This window comes from Helianthus annuus, chromosome 6 (assembly GCF_002127325.2).
Source record: "Helianthus annuus cultivar XRQ/B chromosome 6, HanXRQr2.0-SUNRISE, whole genome shotgun sequence".
In the NCBI taxonomy this organism is placed as follows: Eukaryota; Viridiplantae; Streptophyta; class Magnoliopsida; order Asterales; family Asteraceae; genus Helianthus; species Helianthus annuus.
This window is the reverse complement of record NC_035438.2, coordinates 18,708,439-18,731,397: the sequence shown is the minus strand read 5'-3', so window position 1 is coordinate 18,731,397 and position 22,959 is coordinate 18,708,439.

Below are 22,959 nucleotides of genomic sequence, written 5' to 3'. Positions count from 1 at the left end.
AGTTTCTTGTACAATCTCAGGACCTGACAATTGATTTTTCCCTATTTCTGCCCAACAAACTGGAGTTCTGCACTTGTGTCCGTACAGTGCCTCGAATGGAGCAGTTTCAATGCTTGAATGATAACTATTGTTATAGGAGAATTCAATTAAAGGTAAGTGGCTATCCCAATTTCCACCAAAATCTATTACACATGCTCGGAGCATGTCTTCTAGAGTTTGTATTGTCCTTTCACTCTGTCCGTCTGTTTGTGGATGATATGCAGTACTTAGATTTAGTCGGGTTCCCATTGCTTTCTGAAAACTTATCCAGAAATGGGAAGTGAAACGACTATCTCTATCCGATACAATGGAGAGTGGAACTCCATGTAAGGATACCACTTCGTCTACGTACAGCTTGGCCAACCTTTCCATGCTAAAGGTTTCCTTCATTGGTAGAAAATGAGCTGATTTGGTTAATCGGTCCACAATTACCCAAATCGCATCATTACCTTTTCTAGTTTTGGGTAACTTAGTAACAAAATCCATTGTTATGAGTTCCCATTTCCATACAGGCATTTCTAGCTGTTGTAGTAGTCCTGAAGGTTTCTGGTGTTCAGCTTTTACTTGTGAACAGGTTAGACACTTAGATACGTATTCGGCTATATCCTTTTTCATTCCTATCCACCAGACATTATTTCTTAAATCTTGGTACATCTTATTGTTTCCTGGGTGCATAGTATACCTAGATTTATGGGCTTCTTCTAAAATCTTATTTCTTAATTCTCCCTGCTTAGGTACCCAAATTCGTTTCTTGTGGAATTTCCAAATTCCATCATTTCCTTGTTCCAATTCTTTTATGTAACCTTTCATTCCTTCAGCATCATCCTTGATTGCTGTTTCCTGAATTTCCTTCAATTGCTCCATTAAATCTACTTGTAGATTTAATCTAAGAGCACAGACTCGCTTTTGCTTCTCATGATACGTACGACTTAAGGCATCTGCGACTACGTTCGCCTTTCCTTCGTGATATTGAATATCACAGTCGTAATCGCTCAGGATTTCCATCCACCTTCTTTGCCTCATGTTTAACTCTTTTTGCCCAAATATGTACCTTAAACTTTTATGATCCGTATAGACTGTAAACTTGCTTCCATACAGATAATGTCTCCAGATCTTAAGGGCAAAAATTATGGCTCCTAATTCTAAATCATGAGTCGTATAATTCTCTTCGTGCTTTTTCAATTGTCTAGAGGCATACGCAATTACCTTTTTGCGTTGCATTAACACACATCCAAATCCGAATTTTGAAGCATCACAATATACTTCAAAATCTTCGGTTCCTTCAGGTAAGGCTAAAATTGGAGTATTCGTCAATCGGTGCTTTAAAATCTTAAAAGCTTCTTCTTGTCTAGGTCCCCATTCAAACTTAACGGCTTTACAGGTCAACTTAGTCAAGGGTATAGCTATCTTAGAGAAATCCTTAATAAATCTTCGGTAGTATCCAGCTAAGCCTAGAAAACTTCTAATTTTCATAGTTGTTTGTGGGACCTTCCATTTAGTGATTGCTTCTATTTTAGCAGGATCTACGTGAATTCCTTCGTAATTTACCACATGACCTAAGAATTGCACTTCTTGCAGCCAAAATTCACACTTCGAGAATTTGGCATAGAGCTTTTCTTTTCTTAACAAAGTTAAGAGTACATGTAGGTGCTCGCAATCTTCCTTCTGGCTTTTGGAGTAAATAAGTATATCGTCGATGAAAACGATCACAAATTTATCCAAGTATGGTTTACAGATCCTATTCATCATGTCCATGAATGCTGTGGGTGCATTCGTTAATCCAAAGGGCATGACTGTAAACTCATAATGACCATACCTAGTTCTGAAAGCAGTTTTAGGTATGTCCTCCTCTTGTACCTTCAGTTGGTGATATCCAGATCTTAAATCTATTTTGGAAAAATATCTAGCGCCTTGAAGTTGATCAAAAAGATCGTCAATCCTAGGTAATGGGTATCGGTTCTTAATGGTAACCTTATTCAGTTCTCTATAATCGATATACATTCTCATTGATCCATCTTCTTTTTCACAAACAACACTAGTGCTCCCCAAGGGGATGAACTAGGTTGTATAAATCCTTTGCTTAGTAATTCGTCTAATTGCTTTTTCAATTCTAGCATTTCGGTGGGTGCTAAGCGATAAGGTGCTTTCGCTATTGGTGTAGTACCCAGAATTAGATGAATTCTAAACTCTACTTCTCTATCGGGTGGTAATCCAGGTAATTCTTCTGGAAAAACATCTGGGTATTCTGAGACTACGGGGATGTCTTGAAGTTCCTTATCTCTAGTGTTAATGATTACGGAAATCATATACACCATTTCTTGTTTTCACGAATAACTAGCCAATTTCATTACTGAGATGAATTTCAGTGGCTTTCGAGGTCTATCTCCTGTAATCAAAATCACCTCTCCTGTGGGGGTACGAATTTCTACGGAATTCTTATCACAGAGGATTCGAGCATGGTTGGCTACTAACCAATCCATTCCTAATACCACATCGAATCCTGCTAATTTCATAGGTAACAGATTTGCGGAAAATTTATGGCCTAATAGTTCTATCTTTCCTTCTTGCAAAACTTGATCTATGTTAACAGAAATCCCTTCTGCGGTTTCAACCGTAAAAATTTGCCTAAGGGTAGTTAAGGGTAGCTTAAGAGCTTGGCAAAATGAAGTATTAATAAAACTTTGGTTTGCACCAGAGTCAAATAATACTTTCGCAAACACGTCGTGAACTAAGAACGTACCGGCTATCACGTCTGGGATAAGTTCAGCTTCTTAAGTGGTCAGTTGAAATGCTCGAGCATTCTTCTTAGTGGCTCCTTCGGTTGGCTTTCCTTTGTTGTCTGCGGTTTTAACCAGTTTAGGACATTCTGTCTTGTAATGTCCTGTTTCTCCACAGCTATAACAAACTATGGTTTTCTTTTTACAGTTTTCTTCACTATGGCCCACCGATTTGCAGAAATTACAAATTGCATTGCATTTTCCAAAATGCTTCCTTCTGCAATTCCTGTAAAATGGCGGGGTCGAAGATTGCCTTGTTCCTTTTCTTTTGAAACTGGTATTATTACCCATACGAACTCCTTGGGTGATTTTCTGAACCAAGTCCTTCTTTCGATCTTCTTCTCTAGTGCGTATTAGTTCAGCAGTTAGAGTATTAGCTAGTTCCACAGCATCTTCAATAGTACGAGGTCTCGCAGCTTTAACGATGTTACGGATTTCACTTATCGCTACCGTTTTCTTTTATGTGTGGAGCTTACTTCATCTATCGTCGCATGTGGACTCAAATTCTCTTTTACTCTAGCACCATCTAAACGCTAGCACTATGTACTATATAATGTATTTTACCCTTACAACACTCATAGAATGAGGTACGATATACGTGCAAGGAACAACTAATCGCGGGTGCACACGGGATTATTCTGGTCAGTGCACGGAGATCGTAGTGAAGTTCTAATGGTGCCATAACGTTTAAAGGCATGATCAAGGGTCTTGGCCATGTCAACAAAGCGTGACACCAAAGCACGGGGCATAAGTAGTAGGGGTAACGCAAGGTGTGCTTTACCATACTACCGAAGCTTCGTGAAGAAAGTGCCATGTGGAGTTGGACGTTATTAGACCTATTATATTATGATGGTTATTTTCGACACAATACAAATCACAAGGCGTAACAAAACTAAAATCGCATCACTGCGAGACTTCTCGTAAGTCTGCATACGCAACACAAATTGCCACATCGATGAACTTAGGTAAGTTCACCCCGAAGAGCAATTGGAGCAACGCAAGACTGGTCGTAAGTCTAGAAATGCAACTCAATCGCAGTTTTGCTAGATCCATCTCGCAATCTAAATCACTCGATATATGGCTCGAAATCGCAATCGTATCTGGTGTTTATCTCGCAATCTCTAACGCTAGCTATTGGCTATTGTGTGAACTTCTACCGCCTGGTGTGGATCGCTTATTGTGGATCGCTAGACGAGTACCGAAAATCACTCGTCGCTTTTCGCTTAAACGCATCTCGCGCCTATTTCATCGACTCGATACTCTCATCGCGTGTCGCTATCACTCATCGATACTCGTGTTATCTGTGTTATCTTAGCAGGCATGACCTCGCTTCACGGGACAAAACTAATAGGGTCGAAACATGGTGGTGTTTTGACCATATTAGCAGACTTTCGTGGAAAAAGGCCATGTGGGCTAGCAATAGTTACCGTTTGTGGTGTATTCAACTCAATCGAATCGCATATCGCTCACGACGCAACGACCGTCACTTACCATCTATCAGGGGCTATTGCCTATCGATATTCGGTTATCGCTTGGAAGTCATCACAGTTGTGTAAAATTAGGGTACATGACATCGCTTCACGGTGTAACGCTCCGTAATTTTTCGCGTTTATCAAATTATTTATTTATTCAATTATTTAATTAAATACATTATTTATTAATTATTTATTCTTTTATTTAAATCATTTATTCATTTTTAATCATTTATTTATATATTTATTCAATATTTATTTAAATTCTTTATTCAATTATTAAAGAAATAATTATCAATATTGTTATTATTTACTTTATTTAACTAATTAAATTTACTAAATTTGCAATTAAAAGTTTTATTCTTTTTATAATAATAATCTAGTTAGTCTAGTTAAACAAATTAATAAAGCTAATTGAAATAAATAATAATAAAAGCTATGATAAAATAATAATAACAGTGACCTTAAAAGTCACGACTATGCCATTTTTTTAGCATGTCAAATTGGAATTTGAACTTATTTTATTATTTTCATAAAGGTTTAAATCTAAAATATATTTGGAAACAAGTAATATGTATAGAATTAACCCATGGAATTAAGTAAGGACTTCGTATAATTTACCAAAAGAAATGGTAATCAGTTAGAAGGAATCAGTTCCTTTTCTTTTCTTTTTACGCGATCAGATCAACATTCCTTTTCTGCCTATAAATCGCTTACTTCTCGGAGATTGATTATCAATTACGCGTCATTTCGTTTTGAGTCTCGTTGATTGATCGGAATTAGAGCTAGACTCCGCCTTTCCATTCTTACAATCCATCACGAATCTAGACATGTTCACAACTCGCATACGGGACGTTAGCATGCTATATAAACCGAACCTTGGTCATTGTTCTAGAGACACCACCCTAAACCATTCTGGTCACCCACACTCCTTCTCTCTCGTTTGCACTAGCCATCTTCACCGGAGTGCACCACCGGCATGTTCCGTCGGAGAACCCGTCGGATATCATAGACCAATCGGTTGACACGAGAACAAGTTCCGCACCACAACACCATCCGAACATCCTTGCACCTCGCCGGAGAACGCAGACGTCGCCGGAGTATCAGACGCCGCCGGAATTCATTTCGTGTTCACTTCTTCTCTTCATTTTCGGTATACTACCTTTTTAGCAACTCATTTCATTTTGATGTCCTTTTCTTTTGTTCAAACAATGGAGGAAAATCAAACAATGATGAAACAGTGGGTTCCTTGGGTGTTTGGTTGGGTTAAAACGTAAAGGTGATAACCCATAAGCAATGTTTACAAACTAAAACTGCAATCCTTATTCAAAAGATGGTGCAGTCGAATGGGTGGTTATGGGTCCACTAAATCTATTCATTTCTTTCATAATTCATTTTTCTTTATTATTTGACTTTAAAATTAAATAATATGTAACAGCCCAGCGTAACCGCACCATGATATTGTCCGCTTTGGCGGCCAGCACGCCCCCGGCGTCCGCCCCTCACGGTTTTCAAAACGCGTCATGATGGTGAAGGTATCCAGCCCCTTATAAGGAAGCCTTTGTTCCCCTTCACAAGCGATGTGGGATGTCACAATCCACCCCCCTTAAGGGGTCCAGCGTCCTCGCAGGACCTGGCACCACCGGTCCGGCCCTGGCTCTGATACCATCTGTAACAGCCCAGCGTAACCGCACCATGATATTGTCCGCTTTGGTGGCCAGCACTCCCCCGGCGTCCACCCCTCACGGTTTTCAAAACGCGTCATGATGGTGAAGGTATCCAGCCCCTTATAAGGAAGCCTTTGTTCCTCTTCACAACCGATGTGGGATGTCACATAATAACAATTTATTATGATCCTTTTAATCCATTACTATTAATAACGAGTTAAATTGTAATACATAAATAACTAGTAAGCAAATCATAAATATTAGGATCCTTATTTAAACTTATAGTGATCGCATTTCATGTGGTACTTCATATCTAGGTTAGTCGCATACGTTCGTTCTTTTGGATTTTCTCAATTTTTACTCGTATGTCCTTACAAGAAGCGCAACGCAATCAATGTGAGTATACTCGATCCCATTTTCGTTTTAAACACATTTGGGTGCAACATGTATTCCATATTCAAATTACACAACACTTGAGTCTTGTTTTTAATCACACTCTATCCGCATTTAAACATGAAACAATTTGATGCTTGTTAATATCTTATGCTATGCAAGTTGAACGTGTTAATCTCAATGCCCTTGAGTCTTGGGGTATTGCGATGTTGAACGATATTTGAACGATATTTGAACGATGTTGAACGATATTGAACGATGTTGAACGATACTGAATGGCAAAGTAGTAACTTGTATCATTGTATTCATGTTGGATATGAGCACATTTAAACATATTATTCTACTATATTATGTATCAAACTTGTATACTCGCCAACATATTTTGTTGATTTTATTTTAACACTTGTTGCAGGTTGATAGACAAGATGTTGAAGAAACAAGATTAGGATGGACTAGAAACTCACCTTTAAAATAAATCATGTTTGAACAATTGTTTTATGTTGGATTTATTTGAACAATGTATGGCATTCTAGTATTTTATGAAATTGAATTTAAAGTATATTGTCACAATAGTGTTATGTTGTTTTGAGCAATTTGTTCGTCTCATCCCGATGTTTCCGCCATTGGTTGGGGTGTGACAGATTGGTATCAGAGCCATAACTATAGGGAATTAGGAAGATTGTTATACTTTTCCCTAGTCTATAGTAGGAATACTCTCATATCAGATTGGTATCAGAGCCATGACTATAGGGAATTAGGTTGGATTGCCTTACTTTTGCCTAGTCTATAGTAGGAGTACTCTGATACCAGATTGGTATCAGAGCCATAACTATAGGGAAATAGGAATGCCTTGCCTAGTCTATAGTTTAAGAGCTTATTCACTATGTGTTGCTTAAAACAACTTCCTTTCTATCTTCTTTGCTTCCCTCTACTTTCTTGGACTCTTAATATACATGCCTTTCCTAAGGCTAACACAATACACTTGGAGGCTTTGAAGACATTCATGTAACACAATCGAAACGAATCATCAAGATAGGGGTGATTCCCACACTTGGTGATGACTTTCACTCAGCTATACTTTGATTTTTGCATGAAATCTACCCTCAAGTTAGGAGTGATATCCAAACCTTGAAGGGAGTTTTCCATTTCATATTCTAGTGGACCCTTATCTTTTGATAAGTACCAACCACATTAGGGTACGATGTTATCAAGTTAGAGGTGAAACTCGCATCTTGTTTAACTAGTCCCACTCCTCGATTTTCGCTCTCGCCAAAGTTTCGATTTTCCCAATCGATTAAGGGCGTGTAGTAACTGGAAGGACAAATATCGTTAATCGCTCCTCGATGAGAGTATTTGTCTATTAGGCCAAAGCACGTTTCCTTAATTCGAAAAGGACTCCGATTCACTTTGGAATAGTCATATGTTACGTTCCGTGACAATCCATGTTTTATGTTAAATCTCTTTGATGCTATCTCAATTTTCATGTGTTTTACATTTGTACGTTATATCATTTTAATTTAATACATGCATACTAGTAAGTTATACTGGATTCGTGTTACTGGGTTATTCTCATGTGATGAACTTGTCTTTTAACCCACACCTTAACATGTATAGCACTATGCGTAGTGCTATAGGAGTAGCGCCCGCCTGTATTCTAGTGGTTATGTTAAGTTAACAACATTACACCCTCTTCGTTGCGACGATGTTGGGTAGTCAACATTGCGGTACACGATGGGTTGACCTATTTATTCACATGCCAGTGATACGTTAATCTGGTTAACTAAGTATGTCATGTGGATTGTTCTACATTTTTATGCTAATACTCATACTCCAAAAAATGGAAGCTTATCATCAAGATAGGAGTGATTTCCTTACCTTGACGATTACCTTCGCTCAATTTTCAACTTCACCAATGAGCTAGGGGTGATTTCCTTACCTCAGAGGTAGTTGCCAACTCTTTTTTGTTCTCAATGAAACTTTATGTTTGAACGTTACTTTCATTTCAAGTTTGGAGACACGAATCGCACTATCTTCGCAATCTAAAACAAATAATAATAAGTTCTCATGAATGAACTAAATTTACGATGCTTTCATTATCTATGTTACACTACGTGAAATTCATAATTATGCTATGTGAAACTAGTTGAACCTTTTACATGCTATGTGAAACTATCTGCTATGTGAAATTATTTGAAAACTCTATGCTATGTGAAACTATATGCTATGTGACACATTCATGAAAACAATTTCCTTAAACTATATGCCATCTTCAGCGGAGTGCACCACCGGCACGTTCCATCTGAGAACCCGTCGGATATCATAGACCAATCGGTTGACACGAGAACAAGTTCCGCACCACAACACCATCCGAACATCCTTGCACCTCGCCGGAGAACGCAGACGTCGTCGGAGTATCAGACGCCGCCGGAATTCATTTCGTGTTCACTTCTTCTCTTCATTTTCGGTATACTACCTTTTTAGCAACTCATTTCATTTTGATGTCGTTTTCTTTTGTTCAAACAATGGAGGAAAATCAAACAATGATGAAACAGTGGGTTCCTTGGGTGTTTGGTTGGGTTAAAACGTAAAGGTGATAACCCATAAGCAATGTTTACAAATTAAAACTAAAATCCTTATTAAAAAGATGGTGCAGTCGAATGGGTAGTTATGGGTCCACTAAATCTATTCATTTCTTTCATAATTCATTTTTCTTTATTATTTGACTTTAAAATTAAATAATAACAATTTATTATGATCCTTTTAATACATTACTATTAATAACGAGTTAAATTGTAATACATGAATAACTAGTAAGCAAATCATAAATATTAGGATCCTTATTTAAACTTATAGTGACCGCATTTCATGTGGTACTTCATATCTAGGTTAGTCGCATACGTTCGTTCTTTTGGATTCTCTCAATTTTTACTCGTACGTCCTTACAAGAAGCGCAACGCAATCAATGTGAGTATACTCGATCCCATTTTCGTTTTAAACACATTTGGGTGCAACATGTATTCCATATTCAAATTACACAACACTTGAGTCTTGTTTTTAAACACACTCTATCCGCATTTAAACATGAAACAATTTGATGCTTGTTAATATCTTATGCTATGCAAGTTGAACGTGTTAATCTCAATGCCCTTGAGTCTTGGGGTATTGCGATGTTGAACGATATTTGAACGATATTTGAACGATATTCGAACGATGTTGAACGATATTGAACGATGTTGAACGATATTGAATGGCAAAGTAGTAACTTGTATCATTGTATTCATGTTGGATATGAGCACATTTAAACATTTTATTCTACTATATTATGTATCAAACTTGTATACTCGCCAACATATTTTGTTGATTTTATTTTAATACTTGTTGCAGGTTGATAGACAAGATGTTGAAGAAACAAGATTATGATGGACTAGAAACTCACCTTTAAAATAAATCATGTTTGAACAATTGTTTTATGTTGGATTTATTTGAACAATGTATGGCATTCTAGTATTTTATGAAATTGAATTTAAAGCATATTGTCACAATAGTGTTATGTTGTTTTGAGCAATTTGTTCGTCTCATCCCGATGTTTCCGCCATCGGTTGGGGTGTGACACACGGGACAAAACTAACATGGGAAACGCGGTGTTTTCCATGTTAAGCAACTCTCGTGGAAACATGCCATGTAGGTTTTATGTGGAACAAATCAAAATCGCATCATTCGCAATCGAAATCGCATTAATCGAATCAAAAATCGTGTCATTCGCTATCGCTTATCAATCGTCATCTAACCCAGCGTACCATATCAATGTATCGTATGATCGAACTACTCGCACTCGCTATCTATGCTTGGTTTGCATCCGACTCACTTCTATTCAAGACTCGGTCTAGCACCCTATCGCTTGGACCGAGGGATCGAAATTCTATCTGTGTCTTATCGGCACGCGTGACACCGCCTCACGAAACAGAGGTAATATGGGTAAAACATGGTGGATACGCCGCTGGTACTTCATATATATAAGTGTTTTAATCATATTAACAAACTTTCGTGGGTAAGTGCCACGTGGGGCTCGAAGTAAAATATTTTTTTTCCGTACTGTTAAAGAAAACCAATATTATAAAATTTTGTTAAACCAGTGGACAAGTGAAATTTCCTTACAACATGGAGAAAACATCGAATTAGTTTAGCTCCATGCCCAATGGAAGTTTCATAAGTCCAGTTTTTCCTTAAAACTTTTGCAATGACAAAGAAATCTTCCCGAAAGCGATGGTTCGACAATCGAGTTTCAGCTCAAACTCACGTTGTAGGAAAGATTTTCTTAAAACTTATTTTGCCACCAAATTCTTTTAAAATGTATAACTCAAAAATCTGTTACCAAACTAACAAAAACCCTCCCCATAGTGCTGGTGTGGACATCGACGCAGTTAGCGCCGCGCCATGAGGGAATTTTCCTAAATATCTTCGAAGATTAATTGATTATCGGTAAGTTTAAAACGTTATGGAATCGCTTTTGTGTGTGTTATCGCTTTTGGTTATTCGAATCGTATCCTCTCACCGCACTCGCTCGCCGAATCTTTAATTGATCGCTAGCTTATCTAGACGCTATTAATCTCTACCCTCAGTCTCATCAACTCTTACAACCCTACTATTGGATTAATTTCGGGACGAAATTTCCTAAAGCAGGGGAGACTGTAACAACCCGCACTTTCGTGCGTTGTTACTACTCGATACACTCGTTACGCCTAGCACCGGAGATTCAGATCATAATGTAACTATATCAGATATGTCGCTAAATCGAAGTATAATCGAATAATTACGCATATTCTATCACAAATACAAACCTACTTTCATAAATTATAACACTCACGATGATGTTGAGCGAGGGCTTAATCTACCCTCCTCGATAACCGTGAGGTGTCAAAATGTAAGCAACCAATGCCAACAAGGACTATCGGGTGAGTACCATGCCTCTAGCCGTCATGACGATGATGGCAATATGAGCAAGTAGTACCCCGATAATCATTGTGGCACATCACATCGAAGAACGCACTCGAAGGCACGCGTAACTCGATCATCGCACCGAATATTAGTTATATAGATACGTGTATACGGCCCTTTTGTGATTAATTATAATAAATAATTAAATAATTATATAAGTATATGAAAATACGGCTCAAACAGTCGAAATCGCGCCAAAAACGAGGACCCAGGGCTTCCGTACGGACGGGCCAGCCAAACGGCTGGGCCAGTCGATCGGACGGGCTAGCCAAACGGCTGGGCCAGTCGATCGGACGGGCCAGCCAATCGGCTGGGCCGCCCGATCGAACGGACCAGCCGATCGGCTGGGCCGGCCGATCGGACAGACAGCCAATCGACTGGGCCCATCTGATCGAACGGACCGGCCGATCGGCTGGGCCGTCCGATCGGACAGGCCAGCCGATCGGCTGGGCTGGCCGACCGAACGGCCAGTCGATCCGGCCCACCTTTCCTCCTTTTTCCTCCTCCCTTGCCTATAAATACCCCTCTATCACCCTCAAACACTTGTTGTTGCTGCTGTTACTCGACAAAGACGTTCCAGCCCGTTAATCTTCCAATTTCTCGCGATTCTTGTAAGTTTTCAACTCAAATCTTGTACTTCCTTGATCTAAATGCAATCCTTCATCTTTCTATCTTTCAAAATTCGACTTTTAACCGTGAAATCAACGGATTTGGAGTGTTCTAGGGTGATGTCACCATGGAGTTCTTCAAGGATGATGTCATCCCATGAAGAACAACTCAGATCCGAATGGTTCCATACGATTCTTCATGAATCTCGTCCAAATCTATGTTTTCTAATAAAAAAGCCATGGATTGAGATGTTCAGAGTGATGTCATCACAAGGTTCTTATGAACTTCAAGTGTTGGCCTCATTCCACCAAGAACAACTCAGAACCCAGGGATTAATCAAGGTTTTCACATCAGATCTATACACAAAAACGATAGAAACGGAGCTTAGACCGACCTTCTACTCATTTTTAGTGTCGTGTCGGTCATGGATCTGATCCCTACCAAAGAGACGACCAATTTCGGGCTAAACACGGAAAAACCGCCAAGAACGGCCAGTTCTGATGGAACGGGGTGATTCCCGGCCGATGGAACAGGTCGGAATTTGGTGGAATTTCAGTTGTTCAACACGTCACAACAACGTCTCGACCAAAACTACCGAAGAACACTCGAACACCATCGAAAACAGCTGGACAGGCTGGCCGATCGAGCGGCCCAGCCGATCGGCTAGACCAGCCGATCGAACGGCCCACTCGATCGAGTGGCCCACTCGATCGAGCAATCCATCCGAATGGGCCAGCTCAATTCAATTTTCGTCCAATTTTCATGTAATTCTATACCGTTCAACGCGTAACCCAATACTCAAGTACTTAGTCTGAATTCAGGACATTCTCGGGCATCATCTCGTCAAACCAACCGAATACGCACTGTGAGTATACTTGATCCCTTTTATCGAATTTTGGGTGTAACATACGTTCCTTATAAATCGAACTTATCAAACGAATGATTCAAAATTGTCAATTTATCACTTGCGAATAGCTGTTTGCATAGATATACGTGATGCTAGTTGCATGTATGCTAGGACTTATACTCGTGACGTCCCACCACGACTAGTATAGTACTATTGCGCCCGACGGGGTCTAGTTATGCCATCGAAGAGTCGAGCATCGAGGACTTAGCTGGTAGTATCAGTTTTGTGAGTATATATGTCGTGTATTACGTTTATGCATATGGAAATTCGCAGCACTTTTAATCTATTATACTATTACATATCAAACCTGTATACTCGCCAATACTTTTATATTGACAATATTTTAACGTATGTTGCAGGATTAGTCGAAGTCTACATCAAATCAAGCTAGGAAGTCTAGAAACTCACCTAAACTCTAGGTTGACGGATTTGAATTGTTCGAGAGGACAAGAAATCTGTGATAACTTACGTGATTGTATTGTTTGTTAGTATGGGATGACAAATGTAATGGATATTATCGCAATATAGTTGTTATGGATTCTCTTGAGCAATCTGATTCGCCTAGTGCCGCGCCCCGATGATTCCGCCATCGGTTGGGGTGTGACAGATTGGTATCAGAGCCATAACTATAGGGAATTAGGCAAGACTCGACCTAGTCCGGGTCGACGTCTTAGAAAATGACCTAGTCTATAGTCTAAGCACCCACAGGCTGCCTCGTACGAACCCAGTAGGGTTTGTATTGCGCCTACCTGATACTTCTGATCGAAATTGCAAAAACTATGACTTTGTGTGAACCCCGCATACTACAACTTCACACGAAGAAGCCTTTCCTAAGGCTGGAATACTACTAGCCTTTCCTAAGGCAGACATAATACACATGTTTTCGAAAATACCCGCATCTCACAAACGAGCGATCCAGTCGAGACCAGGTGTGAAAACCAGTAACTCTCGATAGGATTGCTCACTCAGCGCATTTTTCTAGCACGAGAATCTTTCGTTGAGTCAGGAGTGACATCCATACCTCGACGAAAGCCTCCCTTACGAAATTCTAGTGGAGTTCTCGGATTCATTCGATGAGCGTAACCACAAATTGGGAACGAAACCGGTAAGTCAGGGGTGAAACCCGTACCTTAATGAACCGTTCCACTCCCTAAAATATTTTTCAAAAAGTTCTCACCAGGGACTCGACCATCACAACGACTCGAGCCATGCGATGACTTGGGGGATGAATGCCATGAGCTGCATCCCAGTGGAAGCATAAACCTCCAGAGTCAATGCGTGTGCACGAACTTGTTGGGTGTGATTGAGTTACCTTGGATAATCGACGCCTAAACACCCGAGGCACTCCGAGCATTTTACTAAGCCTACAACTCGACGGATTTTACGATTTGATGAAACTCAAATACGTTTATGTGTTTAATTGTGATTATCAATTTTCGCTTCCTATTTTACAAAACGCACAACTCGCACAGCCGTCGCAATCCAAAACAAAGACCAAATGATTGCAACAAAACTAAAGTCCGATTGTCCGATTTCTCTCGCATACCCTCTCCCAACGCGCCCTCACGCATTCTAAACCGTAATATATGTGTGTGTAAGTATGAACTACAACTATCTATATCTAAGTACAATCAAGACATTGTGTGAAAATCTAGGAAGTTCGTGTCTCCTATGTGGCTCCTATGCGAAGTCTATTTATATTGCACATTACAAGTTTCGATCGCGCTCAATCGCATCGTAAACCCGAAATCATTATGATCGAATCTCATTCCGAATCTCTCTCTGTCTAGATGCCTTCCAACAACTCTATCTCGAGACGAATAGCTAGGAGAAGAGCCAAGCGAAGCGCCGATAAGAGGATTGCCTCGATTGTGACCAAGGAAGTGGTCAAGCTCATTCCTCAAATTGTCGCTCAAGTGCACTCTCTCAGCAACGCTCGAGCCGCGAAGGACTCTAAGACGGAAGAGCCGCATTCTACTTTCCTCTACAAACACTTCAAAGCCTGTGGCACGATGGAGTTCACAGGAGAAGGAGGTGCGACCCAACTGCTCCAGTGGTTCGATTCTATTGAAGTCACTCTTCGACAAAGTGGGTGTCCCGATAGTTTCCGTACTACTTGTGCTACCGGGGTATTTCAATCACGAGCACTCGACTGGTGGACCGCCGAACGCAACAAACGTGGGATCTCCGCAGCTTACGCCCTCTCATGGGACGAGCTGAAGGAACTCATGAAGAAAGAATATTGTCCTCCTCACGAAGTCCAGAAACTAGAAAATGAATTTGGGGAAATCAAGCAAACCGAAGGTGACAATGCGAGCTATACAGCAAAGTTCAAACAGCTTAGTATAATCTGCCCAAGTCAAGTTAACACTCCAAGGAAAGCCATCGCGAAGTACATCCGCGGCTTACCTGAGAGTGTGGGTGATTTTGTCGAAGCTGCGAGACCTACTACCATCGAAGAAGCCTACCGTTTAGCTGCAGAAATCAACAACAAACGAGTCTTGGACGGGTCCTTCTCCAAGAAGCCTTTCAGACAAGCTCATCAAGCAATCATCATCAACTCATCCGACGATTCCTCTGGAGAATCGGTCGATGGTTCATCTGACAACTCCTCCGAAGGTCCTTCTAAGGATTGCTCCGACAATGTCTCCGTCAAATCATCAGACGAATCCGACAACGACACTGCATCATCTCAGGAAGCGCAACCTAGCCGCAAAAGAAAGACCGTGAGCCCAGACTCATCAACGACTGGACTGCCGCAACCCGAACCTCTCCGATCAGTCCCAGTTCAACCGAAACCTGCTTACAATGGGCCCCATCCCCTGTGTTTCACGTGCACGTATCATCACCCGCCAGAAGCAAATTGTCGCTATTGCACAAATTGCAACTGGTATGGTCATCATACACAGCACTGCCGCGCAGGACCGCAACTCTGAAAGAAGTCAGCAACGCCCGCAGTCTCCGCAGGTGTCCTCCACAGCAACGTTATTTTGCTTCTAATGTTGTTGTAATAATACGACTTATCGCTACCGTTTTCTTTTATGTGTGGAGCTTACTTCATCTATCGTCGCATGTGGACTCAAATTCTCTTTTACTCTAGCACCATCTAAACGCTAGCACTATGTACTATATAATGTATTTTACCCTTACAACACTCATAGAATGAGGTACGATATACGTGCAAGGAACAACTAATCGCGGGTGCACACGGGATTATTCTGGTCAGTGCACGGAGATCGTAGTGAAGTTCTAATGGTGCCATAACGTTTAAAGGCATGATCAAGGGTCTTGGCCATGTCAACAAAGCGTGACACCAAAGCACGGGGCATAAGTAGTAGGGGTAACACAAGGTGTGCTTTACCATACTACCGAAGCTTCGTGAAGAAAGTGCCATGTGGAGTTGGACGTTATTAGACCTATTATATTATGATGGTTATTTTCGACACAATACAAATCACAAGGCGTAACAAAACTAAAATCGCATCACTGCGAGACTTCTCGTAAGTCTGCATACGCAACACAATTGCCACATCGATGAACTTAGGTAAGTTCACCCCGAAGAGCAATTGGAGCAACGCAAGACTGGTCGTAAGTCTAGAAATGCAACTCAATCGCAGTTTTGCTAGATCCATCTCGCAATCTAAATCACTCGATATATGGCTCGAAATCGCAATCGTATCTGGTGTTTATCTCGCAATCTTTAACGCTAGCTATTGGCTATTGTGTGAACTTCTACCGCCTGGTGTGGATCCCTTATTGTGGATCGCTAGACGAGTACCGAAAATCACTCGTCGCTTTTCGCTTAAACGCATCTCGCGCCTATTTCATCTACTCGATACTCTCATCGCGTGTCGCTATCACTCATCGATACTCGCGTTATCTGTGTTATCTTAGCAGGCACGACCTCGCTTTACGGGACAAAACTAATAGGGTCGAAACATGGTGGTGTTTTGACCATATTAGCAGACTTTCGTGGAAAAAGGCCATGTGGGCTAGCAATAGTTACCGTTTGTGGTGTATTCAACTCAATCGAATCGCATATCGCTCACGACGCAACGACCGTCACTTAGCATCTATCAGGGTCTATTGCCTATCGATATTCGGTTATCGCTTGGAAGTCATCGCAGTTGTGTAAAATTAGGGTACATGACATCGCTTCACGGTGTAACGTTCCGTAATTTTTCGCGTTTATCAAATTATTTATTTATTTAATTATTTAATTATATACATTATTTATTAATTATTTATTCTTTTATTTAAATCATTTATTCATTTTTAATTATTTATTTATATATTTATTCAATATTTATTTAAATTCTTTATTCAATTATTAAAGAAATAATTATCAATATTGTTATTATTTACTTTATTTAACTAATTAAATTTACTAAATTTGCAATTAAAAGTTTTATTCTTTTTATAATAATAATCTAGTTAGTCTAGTTAAACAAATTAATAAAGCTAATTGAAATAAATAATAATAAAAGCTATGATAAAATAATAATAACAGTGACTTTAAAAGTCACGACTATGCCATTTTTTTAGCATGTCAAATTGGAATTTGAACTTATTTTATTATTTTCATAAAGGTTTAAATCTAAAATATATTTGGAAACAAGTAATATGTATAGAATTAACCCATGGAATTAAGTAAGGACTTCGTATAATTTACCAAAAGAAATGGTAATCAGTTAGAAGGAATCAGTTCCTTTCCTTTTCTTTTTACGCGATCAGATCAACATTCCTTTTCTGCCTATAAATCGCTTACTACTCGGACATTGATTATCAATTACGCGTCATTTCCTTTTGAGTCTCGTTGATTGATCGGAATTAGAGCTACACTCCGCCTTTCCATTCTTACAATCCATCACGAATCTAGACATGTTCACAACTCGCATACGGGACGTTAGCATGCTATATAAACCGAACCTTGGTCATTGTTCTAGAGACACCACCCCAAACCATTCTGGTCACCCACATTCCTTCTCTCTCGTTTGCACTAGCCATCTTCACCGGAGTGCACCACCGGCACGTTCCATCGGAGAACCCGTCGGATATCATAGACCAATCGGTTGACACGAGAACAAGTTCCGCACTACAACACCATCCGAACATCCTTGCACCTCGCCGGAGAACGCAGACGTCGCCGGAGTATCAGACGCCACCGGAATTCATTTCGTGTTCACTTCTTCTCTTCATTTTCGGTATACTACCTTTTTAGCAACTCATTTCATTTTGATGTCCTTTTCTTTTGTTCAAACAATGGAGGAAAATCAAACAATGATGAAACAGTGGGTTCCTTGGGTATTTGGTTAGGTTAAAACGTAAAGGTGATAACCCATAAGCAATGTTTACAAATTAAAACTGAAATCCTTATTCAAAAGATGGTGCAGTCGAATGGGTGGTTATGGGTCCACTAAATCTATTCATTTCTTTCATAATTCATTTTTCTTTATTATTTGACTTTAAAATTAAATAATAACAATTTATTATGATCCTTTTAATACATTACTATTAATAACGAGTTAAATTGTAATACATAAATAACTAGTAAGCAAATCATAAATATTAGGATCCTTATTTAAACTTATAGTGATCGCATTTTATGTGGTACTTCATATCTAGGTTAGTCGCATACGTTCGTTGTTTTGGATTCTCTCAATTTTTACTCGTACGTCCTTACAAGAAGCGCAACGCAATCAATGTGAGTATACTCGATCCCATTTTCGTTTTAAACACATTTGGGTGCAACATGTATTCCATATTCAAATTACACAACACTTGAGTCTTGTTTTTAATCACACTCTATCCGCATTTAAACATGAAACAATTTGATGCTTGTTAATCTCTTATGCTATGCAAGTTGAACGTGTTAATCTCAATGCCCTTGAGTCTTGGGGTATTGCGATGTTGAACGATATTTGAACGATGTTGAACGATATTGAACGATGTTGAACGATATTGAATGGCAAAGTAGTAACTTGTATCATTGTATTCATGTTGGATATGAGCACATTTAAACATTTTATTCTACTATATTATGTATCAAACTTGTATACTCGCCAACATTTGTTGATTTTATTTTAATACTTGTTGCAGGTTGATAGACAAGATGTTGAAGAAACAAGATTAGGATGGACTAGAAACTCACCTTTAAAATAAATCATGTTTGAACAATTGTTTTATGTTGGATTTATTTGAACAATGTATGGCATTCTAGTATTTTATGAAATTGAATTTAAAGCATATTGTCACAATAGTGTTATGTTGTTTTGAGCAATTTGTTCGTCTCATCCCGATGTTTCCGCCATCGGTTGGGGTGTGACAGATTGGTATCAGAGCCATAACTATAGGGAATTAGGAAGATTGCTATACTTTTCCCTAGTCTATAGTAGGAATACTCTGATACCAGATTGGTATCAGAGCCATAACTATAGGGAATTAGGTTGGATTGCCTTACTTTTGCCTAGTCTATAGTAGGAGTACTCTGATACCAGATTGGTATCAGAGCCATAACTATAGGGAATTAGGAATGCCTTGCCTAGTCTATAGTTTAAGAGCTTATTCACTATGTGTTGCTTAAAACAACTTCCTTTCTATCTTCTTTGCTTCACTCTACTTTCTTGGACTCTTAATATACATGCCTTTTCTAAGGCTAACACAATACACTTGGAGGCTTTGAAGACATTCATGTAACACAATCGAAACAAATCATCAAGATAGGGGTGATTCCCACACTTGGTGATGACTTTCACTCAGCTATACTATGATTTTTGCACGAAATCTACCCTCAAGTTAGGAGTGATATCCAAACCTTGAAGGGAGTTTTCCATTTCATATTCTAGTGGACCCTTATCTTTTGATAAGTACCAACCACATTAGGGTACGATGTTATCAAGTTAGAGGTGAAACTCGCATCTTGTTTAATTAGTCCCACTCCTCGATTTTCGCTCTCGCCAAAGTTTCGATTTTCCCAATCGATTAAGGACGTGTAGTAACTGGAAGGACAAATATCGTTAATCGCTCATCGACGAGAGTATTTGTCTATTAGGCCAAAGCACGTTTCCTTAATTCGAAAAGGACTCCGATTCACTTTGGAATAGTCATATGTTACGTTCCGTGACAATCCATGTTTTATGTTAAATCTCTTTGATGCTATCTCAATTTTCATGTGTTTTACATTTGTACGTTATATCATTTCAATTTAATACATGCATACTAGTAAGTTATACTGGATTCGTGTTACTGGGTTATTCTCATGTGATGAACTTGTCTTTTAACCCACACCTTAACATGTATAGCACTATGCGTAGTGCTATAGGAGTAGCGCCCACCTGTATTCTAGTGGTTATGTTAAGTTAACAACATCACACCCTCTTCGTTGCGACGATGTTGGGTAGTCAACATTGCGGTGCATGATGGGTTGACCTGTTTATTCACATGCCAGTGATACGTTAATCTGGTTAACTAAGTATCTCATGTGGATTGTTCTACATTTTTATGCTAATACTCATACTCCAAAAAATGGAAGCTTATCATCAAGATAGGAGTGATTTCCTTACCTTGACGATTAACTTCGCTCAATTTTCAACTTCACCAATGAGCTAGGGGTGATTTCCTTACCTCAGAGGTAGTTGCCAACTCTTTTTCGTTCTCAATGAAACTTTATGTTTGAACGTTATTTTCATTTCAAGTTTGGAGACACGAATCGCACTATCTTCGCAATCTAAAACAAATAATAATAACTTCTCATGAATGAACTAAATTTACGATGCTTTCATTATCTATGTTACACTACGTGAAATTCATAATTATGCTATGTGAAACTAGTTGAACCTTTTACATGCTATGTGAAACTATCTGCTATGTGAAATTATTTGAAAACTCTATGCTATGTGAAACTATATGCTATGTGACACATTCATGAAAACCATATCCTTAAACTATATGCCATCTTCACCGGAGTGCACCACCGGCACGTTCCATTGGAGAACCCGTCGGATATCATAGACCAATCGGTTGACACGAGAACAAGTTCCGCACCACAACACCATCCGAACATCCTTGCACCTCGCCGGAGAACGCAAACGTCGCCGGAGTATCAGACGCCGCCGGAATTCATTTCGTGTTCACTTCTTCTCTTCATTTTCGGTATACTACCTTTTTAGCAACTCATTTCATTTTGATGTCCTTTTCTTTTGTTCAAACAATGGAGGAAAATCAAACAATGATGAAACAGTGGGTTCCTTGGGTGTTTGGTTGGGTTAAAACGTAAAGGTGATAACCCATAAGCAATGTTTACAAATTAAAACTGAAATCCTTATTCAAAAGATGGTGCAGTCGAATGGGTAGTTATGGGTCCACTAAATCTATTCATTTCTTTCATAATTCATTTTTCTTTATTATTTGACTTTAAAATTAAATAATAACAATTTATTATGATCCTTTTAATACATTACTATTAATAACGAGTTAAATTGTAATACATGAATAACTAGTAAGCAAATCATAAATATTAGGATCCTTATTTAAACTTATAGTGATCGCATTTCATGTGGTACTTCATATCTAGGTTAGTCGCATACGTTCGTTCTTTTGGATTCTCTCAATTTTTACTCGTACGTCCTTACAAGAAGCGCAACGCAATCAATGTGAGTATACTCGATCCCATTTTCGTTTTAAACACATTTGGGTGCAACATGTATTCCATATTCAAATTACACAACACTTGAGTCTTGTTTTTAATCACACTCTATCCGCATTTAAACATGAAACAATTTGATGCTTGTTAATCTCTTATGCTATGCAAGTTGAACGTGTTAATCTCAATGCCCTTGAGTCTTGGGGTATTGCGATGTTGAATGATATTTGAAGGATATTTGAACGATGTTGAACGATATTGAACGATGTTGAACGATACTGAATGGCAAAGTAGTAACTTGTATCATTGTATTCATGTTGGATATGAGCACATTTAAACATTTTATTCTACTATATTATGTATCAAACTTGTATACTCGCCAACATATTTTGTTGATTTTATTTTAATACTTGTTGCAGGTTGATAGACAAGATGTTGAAGAAACAAGATTAGGATGGACTAGAAACTCACCTTTAAAATAAATCATGTTTGAACAATTGTTTTATGTTGGATTTATTTGAACAATGTATGGCATTCTAGTATTTTATGAAATTGAATTTAAAGCATATTGTCACAATAGTGTTATGTTGTTTTGAGCAATTTGTTCGTCTCATCCCGATGTTTCCGCCATCGGTTGGGGTGTGACACACGGGACAAAACTAACATGGGAAACGCGGTGTTTTCCATGTTAAGCAACTCTCGTGGAAACATGCCATGTAGGTTTTATGTGGAACAAATCAAAATCGCATCATTAGCAATCGAAATCGCATAATCGAATCAAAAATCGTGTCATTCGCTATCGCTTATCAATCGTCATCTAACCCAGCGTACCATATCAATGTATCGTTTGATCGAACTACTCGCACTCGCTATCTATGCTTGGTTTGCATCCGACTCACTTCTATTCAAGACTCGGTCTAGCACCCTATCGCTTGGACCGAGGGATCGAAATTCTAACTGTGTCTTATCGGCACGCGTGACACCGCCTCACGAAACAGAGGTAATATGGGTAAAACATGGTGGATACGCCGCTGGTACTTCATATATATAAGTGTTTTAATCATATTAACAAACTTTCGTGGGTAAGTGCCACGTGGGGCTCGAAGTAAATTATTTTTTTTTTCCGTACTGTTAAAGAAAACCAATATTATAAAATTTTGTTAAAACCAGTGGACAAGTGAAATTTCCTTACAACATGGAGAAAACATCGAATCAGTTTAGCTCCATGCCCAATGGAAGTTTCATAAGTCTAGTTTTTCCTTAAAACTTTTGCAATGACAAAGAAATCTTCCCGAAAGCGATGGTTCGACAATCGAGTTTCAGCTCAAACTCACGTTGTAGGAAAGATTTTCTTAAAACTTATTTTGCCACCAAATTCTTTTAAAATGTATAACTCAAAATCTGTTACCAAACTAACAAAAACCCTCCCCATAGCGCTGGTGTGGACATCGACGCAGTT